This window comes from Carcharhinus amblyrhynchos, chromosome 10 (assembly GCF_965287045.1).
Source record: "Carcharhinus amblyrhynchos chromosome 10, sCarAmb.v2.hapA, whole genome shotgun sequence".
NCBI lineage: Eukaryota > Metazoa > Chordata > Chondrichthyes > Carcharhiniformes > Carcharhinidae > Carcharhinus > Carcharhinus amblyrhynchos.
Genome location: NC_137333.1, coordinates 89,459,033 through 89,476,437, shown reverse-complemented (window position 1 = coordinate 89,476,437; position 17,405 = coordinate 89,459,033). Strand labels below are relative to the sequence as shown.

At 45.3% G+C, this 17,405-nt stretch overlaps 1 protein-coding gene across 1 annotated transcript in view; it reads right to left on the bottom strand.

Moving 5' to 3' along the window:
• The window catches only part of LOC145349163 (CRACD-like protein), a 141,712-nt gene that overhangs the window by 108,209 nt on the left and 16,098 nt on the right, over nucleotides 1-17,405 (bottom strand). The window lies entirely within an intron of this gene.

Here is a 17,405-nt window from a genome sequence, read left to right as displayed (position 1 = left end):
TACGTGATTTTTGCAGTTCCAATCCTCTATTCCAATATCTGTTTTTTAATAACCCCTCCATTGTCCTGACAGCTGCTCATCCCCAATCTAAACAGGGTTTTAAGAAGCCCAGTTTTAGACAAACTAGTTTTTCCCCCCCAGTGTCTTTTTTTCTGTTTTACAAGTGGGTGGCACAGTGGTTAGCACTGCTGTCTCACAGCACCAGGGACCAGAGTTCGATTCCCGGTTTGGGTCACTGTCTGTGTGGAGATTGCACGTTCTCCCCGTGTCTGTGTGGGTTTGCTCTGGTTTCCTCCCACATGATGCACACTCCAAAGATGTGCAGGTTCGGTAGATTGGCCATGCTAAATTGCCTCTTAGTATCAGAGGGTAAATGCATGGGGTTGTGGAGGTAGGGCCTGGGTGGGATTGAGGTCGGTGCAGACGCGATGGACTGAATGGCCTCCTTCTGTACTGTAGGATTCTATGAGTCTAAGTTTCCCAACTGGGAAAGCTCCCCCAATACTGAGCCATTGGCAGCTCTGAGCCTTGTTATTGTACTGGTGATGCCAGCTTCCTGATGTATCTCACATAAGAACATAAGAAATAGGAGCAGGAGTAGGCCATCTAGCCCTTCGAGCCTGCCCCGCCATTCAATAAGATCATGGCTGATCTGAAGTGGATCAGTTCCACCTTGTTTACTTTGTCAGAAATAAGGACACTAAAAGGTACATGTTCAGAGTACATGTTGTGGTATGTTGCAAGCAGTTTGATACCTCAATCAGCTTGTCCAGTTGAGATTTGTTGGGTGTAAAAGAAAAGGATGACTTGCATTCATATAGCACCTTCCACAACCTCAGCATGTCCCAAAGCGCTTCGCAGCCAGGTGTGATATATGTATCAAAAACAGAAAATGCTGACAAATCTCAGCAGGTCTGATAGCACCTTGGCTCTACTCTCTCTGCACAGATGCTGTTTCAGATTCCAGCACCCGCAGTACTTTAGTGTCCCGGGATACGTTGGTTAGAGGGATTAGCGGGGTAAATATGTAGGGTTATGGGGTTAGGGCCTGGGTGGGATTGTTGTCGGTGCAGACACGATGGGCCGAATGGCCTCCTTCTGCGTGAGAGGGATTCGATTCTATGGATTCTATTTTGCCTTTACTTTGGGATGCGCGGATGTGAGGGGTTTGGGGTGCGTACTGCCCCTTTAAGAATGTGGATCATGTGACCCCTTGGGGCGGGGGGGGGGGAAGGTTTGCTCCTCTCAGTGTGGAACCCGGTTAAAGGGCAGCCTTTTCCAGCTACGTTCACCCCAAACCGGAAAATCCCACCCGAGATCAACGAACCTTTGCACGGTCCATCCCCTGTCTGCCAAAATTCCTGTGGCGGACGGGGCAGGAAAATCCCCCCAGGCAGTCTAGAATTTGACTGTGGGACAATGCACACCTAATAAAGAGTTTCCCAATGTTTACGTTTCCAATGCCTTCTTCATAATTCTTCTTGTACCATGCATCAATAAGCACATGTATAACACCAAGGAAATAATTTTTCTCTGGAGGTGTCATCACCTAAGCTCTAGAATGGATTTCATGCAAGGACCACAGACACCATGATCAGAGACAGGGAGATTCTAAAGTGGACAGTCATACTCCTTAACCATATAACCATAAAATATAGAAGTAGAATTAGGCCATTCAGGCCATCTGCTTTGCTATTCAACCATGGCTAATAAGTTTCTCAACCTCATTCTCCCACTTTGCCCCCATAACTTTTGATCCATTTACCAATCAGGAACCTATATATCTCTGTTGTAAATACGCTGCCCTCCGCGGTCTTCTGTGGCAATCAATTCCACAGATTCACCACCCTCTGGCTGAAGAAATTCCTTCTCATCTCGTTTCTAAAGGATTGTCCCTTTACTCTGAGGTTGTACCCTCAGATCCTAGTCTCTCCTACTAATGGAAGCATCTTCCCCACGTCCACTCAATCCAGGCCTTTCAATAATAGGTGATTGCTAACAAAGAAGGTCTCCATTGTAATATAGGATCATGGCAGGCAACATGTGCACAGTGAGATCCCACAAATAACGATGCCATAGTGATGTGTTTAAGCACTGTCTTCCTTTGAATCAGGCGGGGGGGGCTTTTACATCCACAAGCCCTCAGTTTAACATCTCATCCCGAGATTGTGAAAAGTGAATAGTCAGCACTGCTCAAAACGAGAGAAGAATAAGAATAACAATGTTTAATGATCCAACTGACTCTGCACCTCCGAAAGCAGGAGATCAATAGTAACAGGTAAGAAACTTTGGGGGCAGCACGGTGGCACAGTGGTTTAATTCCCAGCTTGAGTCTATGTGAGTTTGCATGTTCTCCCTGTGACTGCGTGAGTTTCCTCTGGGTGCTCCGATTTCTTCCCACAGTCTGAAGGATGCTAAATTTAGCATGCTAAACTCTGCCTCAGCGTACCTGAACAGGCACTGGAGTGTGGCGACGAGGGGATTTTCACAGTGATTTTATTGTAATGTTAATGTAAGCCTACTTGTGACAATAATAAATAAACTATGTTGTGTTGCTTGCGAACTGGGGCAAAGCCATGCCAGTGATCCAAAAAGTCAGCATGGTGCTGAATTTTTACACCTTTTTGGTGTGGGACAATGCAGATTGGTTGCATGTCTTTGTGTGTGGCTCACAAGTCCTTTCCGCAGATGACTGACACACCTGTCTCTGCATCACTTTCCTCATTGACCCAAGCCATCACTGGGACAGACCTCATGGCTTTGCAGCAGTGCCTGCTGTGCAGGACCTGACTGACTGTCTACACATGGCCCTCAAATAAACAGCACCATTCACTGGGGTGGTGTGGATTCAATGGGCTGAATGGCCCTTCTCCATGCCATACTATCCATTTATAATTACAGGACCAACTCACAGGTCTGTGCAACATACCCAGGGGAAAACCATGATGCTATTGTTCTGAGACACTTAGGGAGAGATAGTAGCAACATGGTAATGTCACTGGGCAAGTACTGTGCAATCTCAGGCTAATGCTCTGGGGACATGGGTTCAAATCCCACCATGGCAGTCAATCTCAGTAATGGTGACCATGGAACTATTGATTCTTATTTTAAAAAACCCAGCTGGTTTGCTAATGCCCATGTAGGAAAGCAAATTTTCCATCCTTACCTACATGTGACTCAAGACCCACAGCAATGTGGTTGGCTCTTAATTGCCCTCTGAAATTGCCTAGCAATTATGCTAATGGGATCAAATAAATTTCAGTCAATTGTGCAAGACATCACTGCACTTATTATTAACTTGGTCTATTTTCTTTAATGCTCTGCCCAATGGCAGATCCAACCTACAGTGCCACAATCTCCACCAAGGGTGGGGCGGCAGGGAGGTAGGTTCTGAATCCACCGCAGCCAGAACAGAGATTGAACCCAGGGCTATAGGCACCAATCTGATCCAATCTGGCTGTTCAGCCATCTGAGCCAACCTGCCCCTCTCCATTGGATCAACTCAGCAATACAGCACTGCTTGGCCATGCTAACTTCTCCCTCGGTGTACCTAAACAGGCAGCGGTGTGCAGTGACTAGGGGATTTTCACAGTAACTTCATTGCAGTGTTACCGTAAGCCTACTTGTGGCACTAATAAATAAACTTTAAACTTAAACAGTACAACACCAGCACCAAATAACTGACCGCTTAAATTAACATCCTCGATTGCAACGGACTGCTCCAGCTGTGGAAAGCAATGAGGAGGCGATGGTCCGGTGGTAATATCGCTGGACTATTAATCTACAAACTCTGCTAATGTTCTGGGGTCCCGGGTTCGAATCCCACCACGGCAGATGGTGGAATTTGAATCCAATAAAAAATATCTTGAATTAAGAATCTACTGCTGACGGCGAAACCACTGATGATTGTTGGAAAAACCCATCTGGCTCACTCATGTCCTTCAGAGAAGGAAATCTACCTTACCTGGTCTGGCCTACATGTGACTCCAGAGCCGCAGCAATGTGGTTGACTCTCAACTGCCCTCGGGCAATTAGGGAAGGGCAATATATGCTGGCCAGCCAGCGTTGCCCATGTTCCACAAATCAATAAGGGAAAAAAGATGGTTGGGATCAATTTAGCAGCATAAGACTTGTCCAATTCCCATCTCCTTCAGGGTGGCATTTCATGCCAGTATGAGTCTGGAGACACTTCCCAGTGTAGACAGCTGAAGCGTAAAGTGTGTATTAAGATGACATCCATAGGAAAGTGTACAAATTATTTTTATCTTGTTTTTTATTTTACACAACAGCCTTTCAAAAGCGCCGTGCCAATCATAACCAATTTCTGGAGCTGGTATTTAAAATGAAAGATGGGTGCCTATGGTCATGGATGTTGTACAGGACTCCCATGTTATAGGCTGCTGATTTACAGTGTAATAATAACCTGTCCCACACTTATCGCGTTGAGAAAAGCCCAATATAATTAAAAAAGGATGCCACCAGCACGTGCATTGTTCTCAGTGTAACCCATGGCCTGTTACTTATTGCTTTTCTTTCCTGCTGTGTATTCAAATGATCCTCCGCCAAGCTTAAGGCTAATTATGCAAATTACCCGTCAACATCTCGTTGGCCTTTTTCTCCCGACACTTTCTGATTGCTTCCCCTCCCCCCTTTCTCCCCAGCCTTCCCCTATTCCTCAGGGTCTGCACGAACCCTCATACCTGCTCTCTGGTGCCATGTCTAATCCCCGGGCACCCCCACACCGTGATAAGGGAGATTTTAAATGAACACTCGTCAGGAGTGGAATATTTTCATGCTCCCTGCTGGTGATCCCATTTCCTAATGACGCTCCTTCCTATTAAATTCCTGTCCCAGTAAATTAAGCTTTAGTGCCTGCTTTAGAATTCCTACTCAATGGCTGTCACAGGGACACTATATAGTATGTTATTAGAGCCCACTGCTATGAATAAATCCTTTGTGAGTCCATTCCTTGAAGTGTGCTTTGAAGAAATGGAATTATACAGTGGTAGATTTCCCAGCCTAGGCTGTGGGGTAAATAGAGGCGATCCACATTCATTGTGCAGTAGACGAACAAATGTACAAGAGTCAACATTCTCTTCACTTGCTGCATCCTTCAGAACATCGATACTGAAAGAAGAATAAGGGCTTGTTTATTTAAGACAGAAAAGGAGGAATTTCTACACTCAGTGTGTAGTGAATCTGTGAATTCTTTACCGCAGAGGGCTGTCAAGGCTGGTCACTAATAATTTTCAAGGCTGAGATAGGCAGATTTTTAATCAGAAAGGGAATCAAGGGTTAAGGGGATAAGGCTGGAAAGCGGATTTGCGGATTATCATTTCAGATCAGTGAAGCAGACATGATGGGCCAAATGGCCTACTTAGGCTTCTACATCTTTTGGAGTGTAAGATGTGTAAATATGTATTCATTATGCAGCATAGGTTACAAAAGGTAAAAGGCATCAATGTCCCTGGTTATAACTCACTGATTCTCATTGGAATTGTAAACATTTACAAGTGTCCTATATTGAGGACTGGTCTTTGATCCAATGGACTCAAATATATGGGGTGATGGATTCCCCACTCTGCCCGAGCTAAAAGACTGGTGGCGCCCACCCAGATGACCATTTGATTTGATTTGATTTTTTTATTGTCACATGTATTTGGATTCAGTGAAAAGTATTGTTTTATGCGCACTAATCCCAGCAGTAATGCTAGGATGGCTGCAAGAGCAGGTCAGAGGCTAGGAATACTGCGGCGAGTCACTCACCTCCTGACCCCCCAAAGCCTGTCCACCATCTACAAGGCACAAATCAGGAGTGTGATGGAATACTTCCCATGTGCCTGGATGGGTGCAGCTCTAACAACACTCAGAAGGCTTGGCACCATCCAGAACAAAGCAGCCCACTTGATTGCCACCACATCTACAAACATCCACTCCCTCCACCACCGACGCTCAGTAGCAGCAGTGTGTACTATCTACAAGGTGCATTGCAGCAATTCACCAATTAACAGCACCTTCTAAACACACGACCACTTCCATCTAGAAGGCCAAGGGCAGCAGATACATGGGAACACCACCACCTGCAAGTACCCCTCCAAGCCACTCACCATTCTGACTTGGAAATATATTGCCGTTTCTTTGCAGTAGCTGTGTCAAAATCCTGGAATTCCCTCCCTAACGGCATTGTGAGTCAACCCACAGCACGTGGACTGCAGCGATTCCAGAAGGCAGCTCACCACCACCTTCTCAAGGGCAACTCAGGATGGGTAATAAATGCTGGCCAGCCAGCGACGCCCAAGTCCCACAAATGAATGAAAAAAATACAGACAAAACATACCATTCATGGAGTATATAGGAGAAAAGAGAAAGGACAGAGTGCAGAATATAATGTTGCAGTTACAGGTAGGGTGAAGAAAATAAATCAACTGAATCTAAGGTAGGTCCATTGAAAAGTCTGATGGCAGCAGGGAAGAAGCTGTTCTTGAGTCGGTTGGTATGTGTTTTCAGAATTTTGTATCTTTTTCCCGGCTGAAGAAGGTGAAAGAGACTATTCCGGGGTGTGTGGGGTCCTTGATTATGCTGGATACTTTCCAAGGCAGAGAGAAGTGTAGACAGTGTCAATGGATGGGAGGCTGGTTTGTGTGATGGGCTGGGCTACGTTCACAACCCTTTGTAGTTTCTTGCAGTGTTGGTCAGAGCAGGAGCCATACCAAGCTGTGATACATCCAGAAAGGATACTTTCTATGGTGCATCTGGAATAGTTGGTGAGAGTCATAGTGGACGTGCCAGAATTTCTTTAGCCTCATCGTCATGTGTAGCCATAACATCAGCTGTCCCACATCCACTCTGGACAGGAATGAAAGGGGGATTTGGGTCAGTGTGTAGGGGTCCTACTCCTGGTACCCATTTGAGGGGACCCAGCAAGAGACCTGAGGTCGAGGGCCAACAGAGGAGTTGGAGGGAAACCTTATAGGTAAAACATTTGGGTGGGCACTCTCCAATGTAACTAGGGTGGGAGTAATAAGAAGGGAATCACCCTGCCAGTCACCAGCCCACGCAGAGAAACCAGCCGGGCTAGCTGCTTGGCATGAGCTTCTCCTGTCACCCGGTAAATCCCGGAGGCATCCACATGAGGTCCTTAAGTGAGAATAAATTGTGGTGAGAGGTTAAGTGGAGGGCAGAATTAATACAGCCCCCAACCCCCAGCCTTCACACCCACAGTGGCGGAAGGTTAAATCCAGTCCTCTCTCTGTGATTGAATAGTCTGTTCTAAATAATCGTAAAGACTTGCACATAAAGGAAGAGTAAATGAATTCATCTTTACTGATTATGACTTTCGTTCATTCCAGAGTGCTTTACAGCCAGTGAAGCACTTTTTGAAGTGTAATCATGGTTGTAATGTAGGGAAATGTGATACCCAATATCACACACAGTAAGCTGCCATCACCAAGTTTTAGATATTGGCCAGGGCACCCCCAGGGACAACACCCATTCTTTTTTTGGAAGGCTTGGTAATATTTTATTGCCATCCGAGAGGACACAAGACTTTGGTTTGACATTTGATCTGAAAGGTGACAGACTCACAAAGTACAGCACTCTCTCAGTACTGCACTGGAATGGCAACTAAGATAATGTTCTCAAATCTCTGGAAGGAGGCTTTAACCTGCATTCAGTATGAGTGCTACCAACTGAACCAAGGCTTTCACCTAACACTCCGATGCAAGCACTTAATGGGATAGAGAAAGTGAACGCAACTCTATTGTCATGTCCCTATGGCATGAAATAAATCGTAAACTGATTAAATCTTTTTTTGCTTTGCAAATAATTGGACTTTGCGGAAACAAAAGATGGCTGTTACAGGTCACATGATCCACAGTTGGCTACAGATCCTGGAAATTTCCAATAGCTGTTACAGGACAAAAGCCCAACACTCATCCTTGTGGAATCTCACACCTCTCATTGTGAGGACCCGAGTGGGTGCATGTCTGCCCAGCCTGACCCTTTATCAAAGGGAAATTGAAATTCTGTTATACCTATGTCAGCACAAACAGCCACCATCTATTTCCTAAGGTAAGCAATGGATTTTGACCGGGAACTGCTCATTACTCTGCAACAAACTCTTTGATGGGCAATATCACATGACCTAAGCTTCTGGCTGTTGGAAAGTTTTAATATTAATTTTCTAGACTCAACTCAGTCTACTTTTAACTTCCAGCCTGCAAACACCACAGCAGGATTCCAGACTGACCATCTGCCTGCATAAGTCTCAGCCTCCCCATGACCAACTTCTCTGGAAAATCCTTGCCATTCCCTGCTGAGCAGACCAAGATCTGTTTACCAATATCACCTCACTGCATCAACATCAATGGTGTGGAACTTAGAAACTTAGCCAGCTGAACCCAGCTGAAGAGTAATTCCTCATAAAGGAACTTTGACTGGATGTTGACTTTTATGGACTCTGATAATAATGCAAACTGATATCCATATCTGTGATTCTTTGTTATTTACGTTATTCATAATCGTAAAAACCCCTCTTTCCTTTGGTATGGTAGAACCCTTAGGAGTATTGACAAGCAGAGAGATCTGGGCCTAGATGTCCACCGATCACTGAAAGTGGCAATGCAGGTGAATAAAGTAGTCAAGAAAGCACACTGCATACTTGTCTTCATTGTTCGGGGCATTGAATATAAAAAATTGGCAGGTCATGCTGCAACCGTACAGAACCTTAGTTAGGCCTCATTTAGAATATTGCGTACAATTCTGGTCACCACACTCCCGGAAGGATGTGGAGGCTTTGGAGGGGGTACAGGAAAAACTTACCAGGATGATGCCTGATCTGGAGGATATTAGCTATGAGGGGAGGTTGGAGAAACTTGGTTTGTGATCACTGGAAAGACAGAGGTTGAGGGGTGACCTGATAGAGGCCTGATAGACAAGACGATGAAAGGCATGGACAGAACGGAGAGTCAGATGTTCTTTCCTAGGGTAGAAAGTACTAGGGGACATAGGTTTAAGGTGCATGGGAGATGTGCGAAGGAAGTTTTTTACACAGAGGGTGGTGAACGAGCTGGGAGGTAACGGGAGGAGGTACTGTAGCAATATTTAAGGGGCATCGAGATGTATACATGAACAGGATGGGAATGGAAGGATATGGACTCCATAAGTTCATACAGGTTTAGTTTAAGCAGGTATCATGATCAGCGCAGGCTTGGAGGGTCGAAGAGACTGTTCTTTGTCCTTTGTTTGATCTTCTTGTTGTGTGCTTGCATGTCTGTGGGAAGATTCCCGGGTTTGAATGTGTGAATAAACTATACTTCTGATTTAATCCTGAAGAGATTCTGATGGCATTCAACATTTGAACTCACAAACTTGAGGATTATTTCAAAAATGTAAGTCACCTCTACTTATGGACATATGGCGAGAAAATTAAGCAGTTCTGTTATGTCTCTTCCACCCAGTCCTTTACACTATCCATTTAAATATGCCAGCAGAGTGGAACAAGAAAATAAATGTTCAACGATGTAAGAAGCATATTTCTGAAAGATGACAGGAAGTTACATTTTACACTGAGTGTTATCAACAGCTGGAACAGATTCAGACTAGGAGCCTGAAGGAACAACTGGTGCCAGAATTCTACCACCCCACCCGCCACAGGAATCAAAGCAGGCGGGAGGCGGACAATGGGAAGGTCCGTTGACTTTGGGCAGGATTTTCTGGTCTCGGGTCAAGTCAGGCCACAAAATCCCACCTAGAGGTCCAAATAAAAACTGGTATTCCGGACAGATGAGATCAATTTAGCTGACGGGCCTGCTGGTTCCAAACCCGTGTTGTGAACAAATTAGAAATAAACAGAGAGGAAAGGGAACATCTTAGTTGACTAAAAACTACTTGAGGGAGGGGAGGGTGGCCTTGGATAGAGGGCGAAGGGAGCAGAAGAGAGAAAATTAAGAAAAAAAACATTGAACTAAAAATGAAAAACAAAATTTTAGCGACTGGCTGTGCCACAATTTTGATTCTATCGTTTGGGAACAGCTGACTGCTTCAATAATGTTTGTCATGTCTTTCACAGACAGTGGGAGGCCAAGTGTGTCACGCGTGGAACTCTTGTCATCCGCTACTCGAGAGTAATGTGGAGAAACAGCAAATAAATGGCTCTTCAAATGATGAGCTGCAGCACAAGCTCCGTACCGACCACTTGGGAAGTTTAATACGCAAGCCCGGGGGGAGGTTTCCTCATTTGCAATGTGTTAGTAACATCCAAAGCTAAACACACTATCTGCAGTGAAATTATAAAATCATTCTGAACGTTTCAAAATGTTAGAAACTGGTACCAAAGGAAATGGCAGCCATTAGCGACACTCTTCATCTTTGTTGCATTTCACTGATCAAATGTTCTCCACACGTTTTGAAGGGGCTTTCAGTACACAGAACATCCATAGAACATAGAACAGTATAGCACAAGAACAGGCCCTTCGGCCCATGATATTGTGCTGAACATGATGCCAAATTAACCTAATCCCTTCCGCCTGCCCTTGGTTCATATCCCTCTATTCTTTGTATATTCATATGCTTATCGAAAAGCCCCCTAAACACCCCTATCATATCTGTCTGCACCACCACCCCTGGCAGCCTGTTCCAGACACCTGCCACTCTCTTGCCCCTCACATCTCCTTTAAACTTTCCGCCTCTCATCTTAAGTGCATATACAGGCAGTATTAAATAGAGGGGATAGGGGGGCAGACGCTGGCTGGAGAGCTGGCAAGAGCCCCAGGTCACTTTGCTTTGGAATGCCCGCCACATTAAGTACCACTTAGACTTTCCCTAGTTTCAAGGACCCCAGCTGCTGGAGGAAGTGGGGGGGGGGGGCATGACCACCAACAGCTTCTAGATTGGGGGACAATAATGAGTATTGAATACCTGATAATGAGAAACCCCTCCTCCCACCCCCTCCTCCACCTCTGCAAAACCTCAAACAAACATCCCAAGTCTTCCCATAAAGAGCTCTTTGGACACTGCTGCATGCCCGCAATTGGCAAGGGGTGTGAAGATCCTCCAAGGGCCTGCCTGTCACAGATTTAATCAGGGCAGTAATGGGAAGATCGCGGGGTCACCAGCCGTCACTCTTCCACCTGGTGAAATGCCCAAAATCACCAAGGGGCGGGCACTTACAGCACAGAAACAGGTCATGCAGTCTGACTAGTCCATGCCAACTGGTTTATGTTCCACCCACCTTACTTCATCTAACCCCCATCAGCTTTCCATCCTTCCGCTGGTGACTACACATCCCTGCTATTCACTTTGGGGAAGTGGGCAGAAGTTTTCTTACTAAATGCTGAGAAACAACTCCTTACCATTATTCTCCAGCTTGGATCAGTTAAAGAAATGTCACCTCATGGAGGTCACATGAAGAAAATACTTTGTGTAGAGGGTCTGAGGCCAGACAGCTCCAAGCAGCAGTTCAAGGGAGCGGCGAGGAGTGACTGAGAGAGCCCAATATGCGTATACTGTCTATGCACATACTGTGTATAGACAGTATTGCAAGATTCAAGCATTTCAGCTGGCCTCAGCTTCGAAGTTTGACCTATTTGACGTTGCCCACTAAAAATATCACAAATAGAATAAGTGCACGAGAGCAGGACAAATAAAAACGAAAGGAAAGCCAAACATAGATGGAGTGCTTCAGTGATATATTTTTACATACTTCATTACATACATCCTCAGAGGGCACATTTTATTGATTAATATCACCACGTTTCCTTAGACAGCACCTTCCAAACCCACTTCCAACTAGAAGGACAAACGCAACAGATACATGGGAACACCACCACCTGCAAGCTCCTCTCCAAGCCACTCACTATCCTGACTTGGAAATATATCGCCTTCACAGACGCTGGGTCAAAATCCTGGAATTCCATCCATAATTGTGGGTCAAACCACAGAACACGGACTGCAGCGATTCAAGATGGCAGCTCACCACCACCTTCTCAGGGGCAACTAGGGATGGGCAATAAATGTTGACCAGCCGTCGACCACCACATCCCATGAATGAATAAGAGAAACAAAATCCTACGTTCCAAATGACTTATTTGAATATTAGACGAAACATGTCCCTGTCAACCAGTTGGCCAGTCAGTAAACAATCACACTTACCACTGAGCTAGAACATTACTTCACTCAATCACAGTTCCCACATTAGTCTACAGTTAAGACAGCAAATTGCTCACTTGAAACAAAATGGTGTCACGTTTGAATTTGTCTAACAGAGGAAAGGATTCTGCAATCCCAAGTTCAGCACTGGTCTTTTGAATGAAAGACAAGCAGGCAGGCACCAATTTAGTCAAGTAAGTTTAGTTAATTCCTTCGGGGAGATCCAGTTTCCTTTTTATTATGATCAGAATGGCTCTCTCCTGGATGATGTACAAGAAAACATTTCAGAACTGATTAATGACCTTTGTCTACAAGGAAGAATGAAGCACTGGAAGAGTGAACGCTCGAAAGGATTCAGTACTTTACCTTCATCGGCTTGTTCACTGTGACAATCCTTCATTAACTGAATCACAGAATACAGAAGGTATTCTGTGCAGAAGAGACCCTTTGGCCCATTGGTTCTGCATCAATGCATGACAGGCCCTGACCTGCCCTCCTAATCCCCCTTGCCAGCACTTGGCCCATACCCTTGAATGTTATGGTGTGCTCAGCCCAGACACTTTACAAAGGATGTGAGGCACCCTGCCTCCACCACCCTCCCAGGCAATGCATTCCAGACCGTCTGGGTAAAAAGGTTTTTTTCTCAAATTCCCCTTAAACCTCCCACCCCTCACTTTTAACTTGTGTCCCCTTGTACCTGACCCTTCAACTAAGGGGAACAGCTGCTCCCTATCCACCCTGTCCATGCCCCTCATAATCTTGAACACCTTCATCACCCCTCAGTCTTCTCTGCTCCAGAAAAAACAACCTAAACCTATCCAACCTCTCTTTATAACTAAAATGTTCCATCCCAGGCAACGTCCAGGTGAATCTCCTCTGCACCCCTTCCAGTACATTCATGTCCTTCCTACAATGTGGCAGCCAGAACTGCACACAGTGTTCCAGCTGTGGCCTCACCAAAGCTCTATGCAACTCCATGATGACCTCTCTGCTTTTATAATCTATACCCTGATTGATAAAGGCATGTGTGCCATTTGCCTTTTTCACCTGCCTTTCTGCCTTCCGAGATCTATAGACAAACATGCCAAGGTCCATTTGTTCCTTGGAACTTCATAGTATAGTGTAGTTTACAGTTTTCATAGTATACTTCCTTGTCAAATTACTCCTTCCAAAATGCATCACCTCACACTTTTCAAGGTTAAGCTGGCATGGCAGAAGTTTAGTTTAATGCTGCAACCTTTCCTCTATCTTACTGTGACTATGAAACAAGCCTCAGAGCAAACAAGTAGCTCAGTAAATGTCCGCATTAACAGGGTTCCCAATATCCACTGCATCCCTGTCTCCATGTGATTCTTTTAGCTGCAGTTCAGCAATTGTCCCCATGAGCAGAATGAATGGTATACTTTCATCCTGAGAATGAGAGCTACCAACGAGATATCTTTTTGAGTGCACTCCAGGGTCAGGTTGGTGCTCTAACAATCCCCAGGGTCCATCCAAAAAAAGGATGCTGGCGAAAGTGTACATTTCAGATTCTGAATGTTCCCGACTTCCCCAATAACCTCCAACCATGAAGGGTGAGATCCAAACACAGCGGTTGGCACTGCTGCCTCACAGTGCCAGGGACCCGGGTTCGATTCCTGGCTTGGGTCACTGTCTGTGTGGAGTTTGCACATTCTCTCTGTGTCTGCATGGGTTTCCTCTGGGTGCTCTGGTTTCCTTCCACAGTCCGAGAGAGGTGCGGGTTAGGTGGATTGGCAGTGCTAGATTCGCCCTCAATGTATCCAAACAGGCGTCGGAGTGTGGTGACTACAAGATTTTCGCAATAACTTCATTGGGTTAGTATAAGCCTATTTGTGACTTTAATAAATAACTTCTAAAAAATTGCACCATTGTCCTTTTTTATATGAAATATTGTAACAAATGCTGCACATACACCTCTGAGATTGAATCTACAAGTAGAAGACATGGTACAACATAAATGAGAACAAAACTGAAAGAAAAATATTCATAAGTTGTTAGAATTATTATTATATTTTCTCAGTGATTTAATTGAAGAGTTATTTCTAGTATGAGGCAACATGATAATGAGGGCATAACCTTTAACTACAAAAGGAAAAATTGTCTCAAGGACAATGACATATTTTCATGAAACAGTTTGATAGGTAATGGGAATATTAAATTGATGCACTGTGTACTTTCCCGTACAAAAGTAAATCTTCACAATGGATTTTGTATTGAGTTGTTACTGATGTGATGCAGAGAATTTGTTCAAGCTACGTAATGGGTATAAATCAGATGATAACAATGACTGAACTTAGTTGAATTCTACAGCTGTGCCAACTCTTATCGTGACTACAAAGGGTTGGCCGGTGAGCTGAAGGTTGGGATTAGGAAAAGGTGAGTTGGTTATATAAAGCGACCTGCAGATTCTGTCAGAGAGAGGCCAAGGTTATATCACTGACCAGAAGAACGTTTCCTTTGAAGGAAACACATTCTGCTCTACCTGTGTCTTGATCTTGAGTTTGTTGGAAACAAATTGAAAATCTTACGGTCTGGTCGCTTTGTGAAGGTGAGTCCTGGTTCCATGGCAACCCAGCAGAGTCAGAGTTTTATATCACAGCAAGAGATCCTTCAGCCCAACTGATCTGCGTCAGCATCAAACACTTCTCTATTCTCATCCCCTTTTCCAGCACTTGGTCCCTAGCCATGTATGCAATGGCATTTCATGTGTTCATCTAAATGCTTCTTAAATGTTGTGAAGGTTCCTGCCTCTATCATACTTATTAGGCAGCGAGTTCCAGATTCATGCCACCCTCTGGGTGAAAAAGTTTTTCCTCAATTCCCCTCTAAATCTCCTACTCCTTACCTTAAATCTATGTCGCCTGGTTACTGACCCCATCTGAAGGGAAAGGTTTCTTCCGATCTTTGTCCCTCATAAGTTTGACACCTCGATCAGGTCCCCCCTCAGCCTTCTCTGCTCCAACAACCCGTGAGGGATTTAGATGCGGTGGCAGTGACAGAGACATGGTTAAAGGAAAGGCAGGACTGGCAGCTAAATATTCCTGGGTGTAAGTGTTTTAGGTGTGACAGAGGAGGGTTGAAGAGAGGTGGTGGGGTGGCATCGTTAGTTAAGGAGCACATCACAGCGGTGCAGAGGGAGGATAATATGGAGGAGTTAGGGATTGAGTCGCTGTGGGTGGAGTTGAGGAATAGGAAGGGAGCGATTACTATGCTAGGGGTGTACTATAGGCCACCCAAGGGCAGTGGAAGAAGGCATTTGTAAAGACATTTTAGATAGGTGCAGAAAGAATAGGGTTGTTGTAGTGGGTGACTTATCTTCCTGAAGTGGATTGGAAGGTGCCTAGAGCTGGGGGCTTGGATGGCGAGGAATTTGTAAAATGTGTGATGGAAGGGTCCTTGGAGCAGTACGTAACTAGCCCAACTAGGGAGGGGGCTATACTGGATTTAGATTTGGGTAATGAGCCGGGTCAGGTGGTTAAGGTTGCAGTAGGCGAACATGTGGCTAACAGTGACCACAAGTCTGTCTACTTCAGGATAAAAATGGAAAAGGATGAGTGCTGCCCAAAGGGGAGGGTGCTGAACTGGGGGAAGGCGAGCTATAGCCGGATTAGGAAGGAGCTGATGGACACTGATTGGGAGAGGTTGTTAGCGGGTAAGTCCACGGTTGGCAAGTGGGAGGCTTTCAAGGGCAAACTGAAAAGGTTGCAGGAAAGACATGTGCCCATAAAGAGGAAGGATGGGAAGGGCAGGATTAGAGAGCAGTGGATTACAGGGGATATTGAGGACTTGGTCAGGAAGAAGAGAGAGGCATATGTTAGGTCTAAGCAACTGGGAACGGAGAGTTCACTGAAGGAATATAGAGAGAGCAGGAGGGAGCTCAAAAGGGGAATTAGAAGGGCGAAAAGGGGGCATGAAATTGCTTTGGCTGATAGGATTAAGGAAAATCCAAAGGCATTTTACTCTTTTATTAGGAACAAAAGGGTGGTTAGAGGGAAAATTGGTCCTCTTAGGGACAAAGGAGGGGAAATGTGCATAGAGGCTGAGGGAATGGGGGAGATCCTGAATGAATACTTTGCGTCGGTATTCACGAAGGAGAGGGGCTTGGTGTCTTGTAATGTCTTGGAGGGAGCTGTAGACCAGTTGAAGGAAATATCCATTACAAGGGAGGAAGTGTTAGAGTTTTTAGGTAGCATAAAAACTGATAAAGCTCCGGGGCCTGATGGTATTTATCCCAGGCTGCTTAGGGAGGTGAGAGATGAAATTGCTGGGCCTCTGACGCAAATCTTTGTCTCTTCTTTGGACACAGGTGAGGTCCCAGAGGACTGGAGGATAGCTAATGTGGTACCGCTGTTTAAAAAGGGCAGTAGGGATAACCCTGGGTAATTATAGGCCGGTGAGTTTGACGTCAGTGGTAGGAAAGTTGTTGGAAAAAATTCTTAGGGATAGGATGTATAAGCATTTGGAGCGTTGCGATCTGATTAGGGATACGCAGCATGGCTTTGTTCAGGGGAGGTCTTGCCTTATGAATCTGGTGGAATTCTTCGAGGAGGTGACAAAAACGGTTGACGATGGACGAGCCGTTGATGTCATCTATATGGATTTCAGTAAGGCGTTTGACAAAGTCCCTCACGGTAGGCTGGTAGAAAAGGTTAAGGCTCATGGGATACAGGGACAAGTATCTAGATGGATTGAAAACTGGCTAGGCAACAGGAGACAGAGAGTAGTAGTGGAAGGGTCCTTTTCTAGCTGGAGATCTATCACCAGTGGTGTGCCACAGGGCTCAGTACTGGGACCTCTTCTATTCGTAATATATATAAATGACTTGGAAGAGGGCGTACGTGGTGTGATCAGCAAGTTTGCAGATGACACAAAGATGGCAGGATCGGGCGGATAGCGAGGAGGAGTGTCAGGTGACACAGCAGGATATAGATAGGTTGGTATATTGGGCAGATAAATGGCAGATGGAATTCAATCCTGATAAATGCAAGGTGATGCATTTTGGAAGGAATAATGTAGGGAGGAGTTACATGATAAAGGGTAGACCTATTAAGAGTACAGAAGTGCAGAGGGACCTGGGAGTGCAAGTGCACAAGTCTCTGAAGGTGGCAACTCAGGCGGAGAAGGTTGCGAAGAAAGCTTACGGTGTGCTAGCCTTTATAGGAAGGGGTACAGAGTATAAGAGCTGGCGTCTAATGCTACAGTTGTACAGAACGTTGGTTAGACCGCATTTGGAGTAC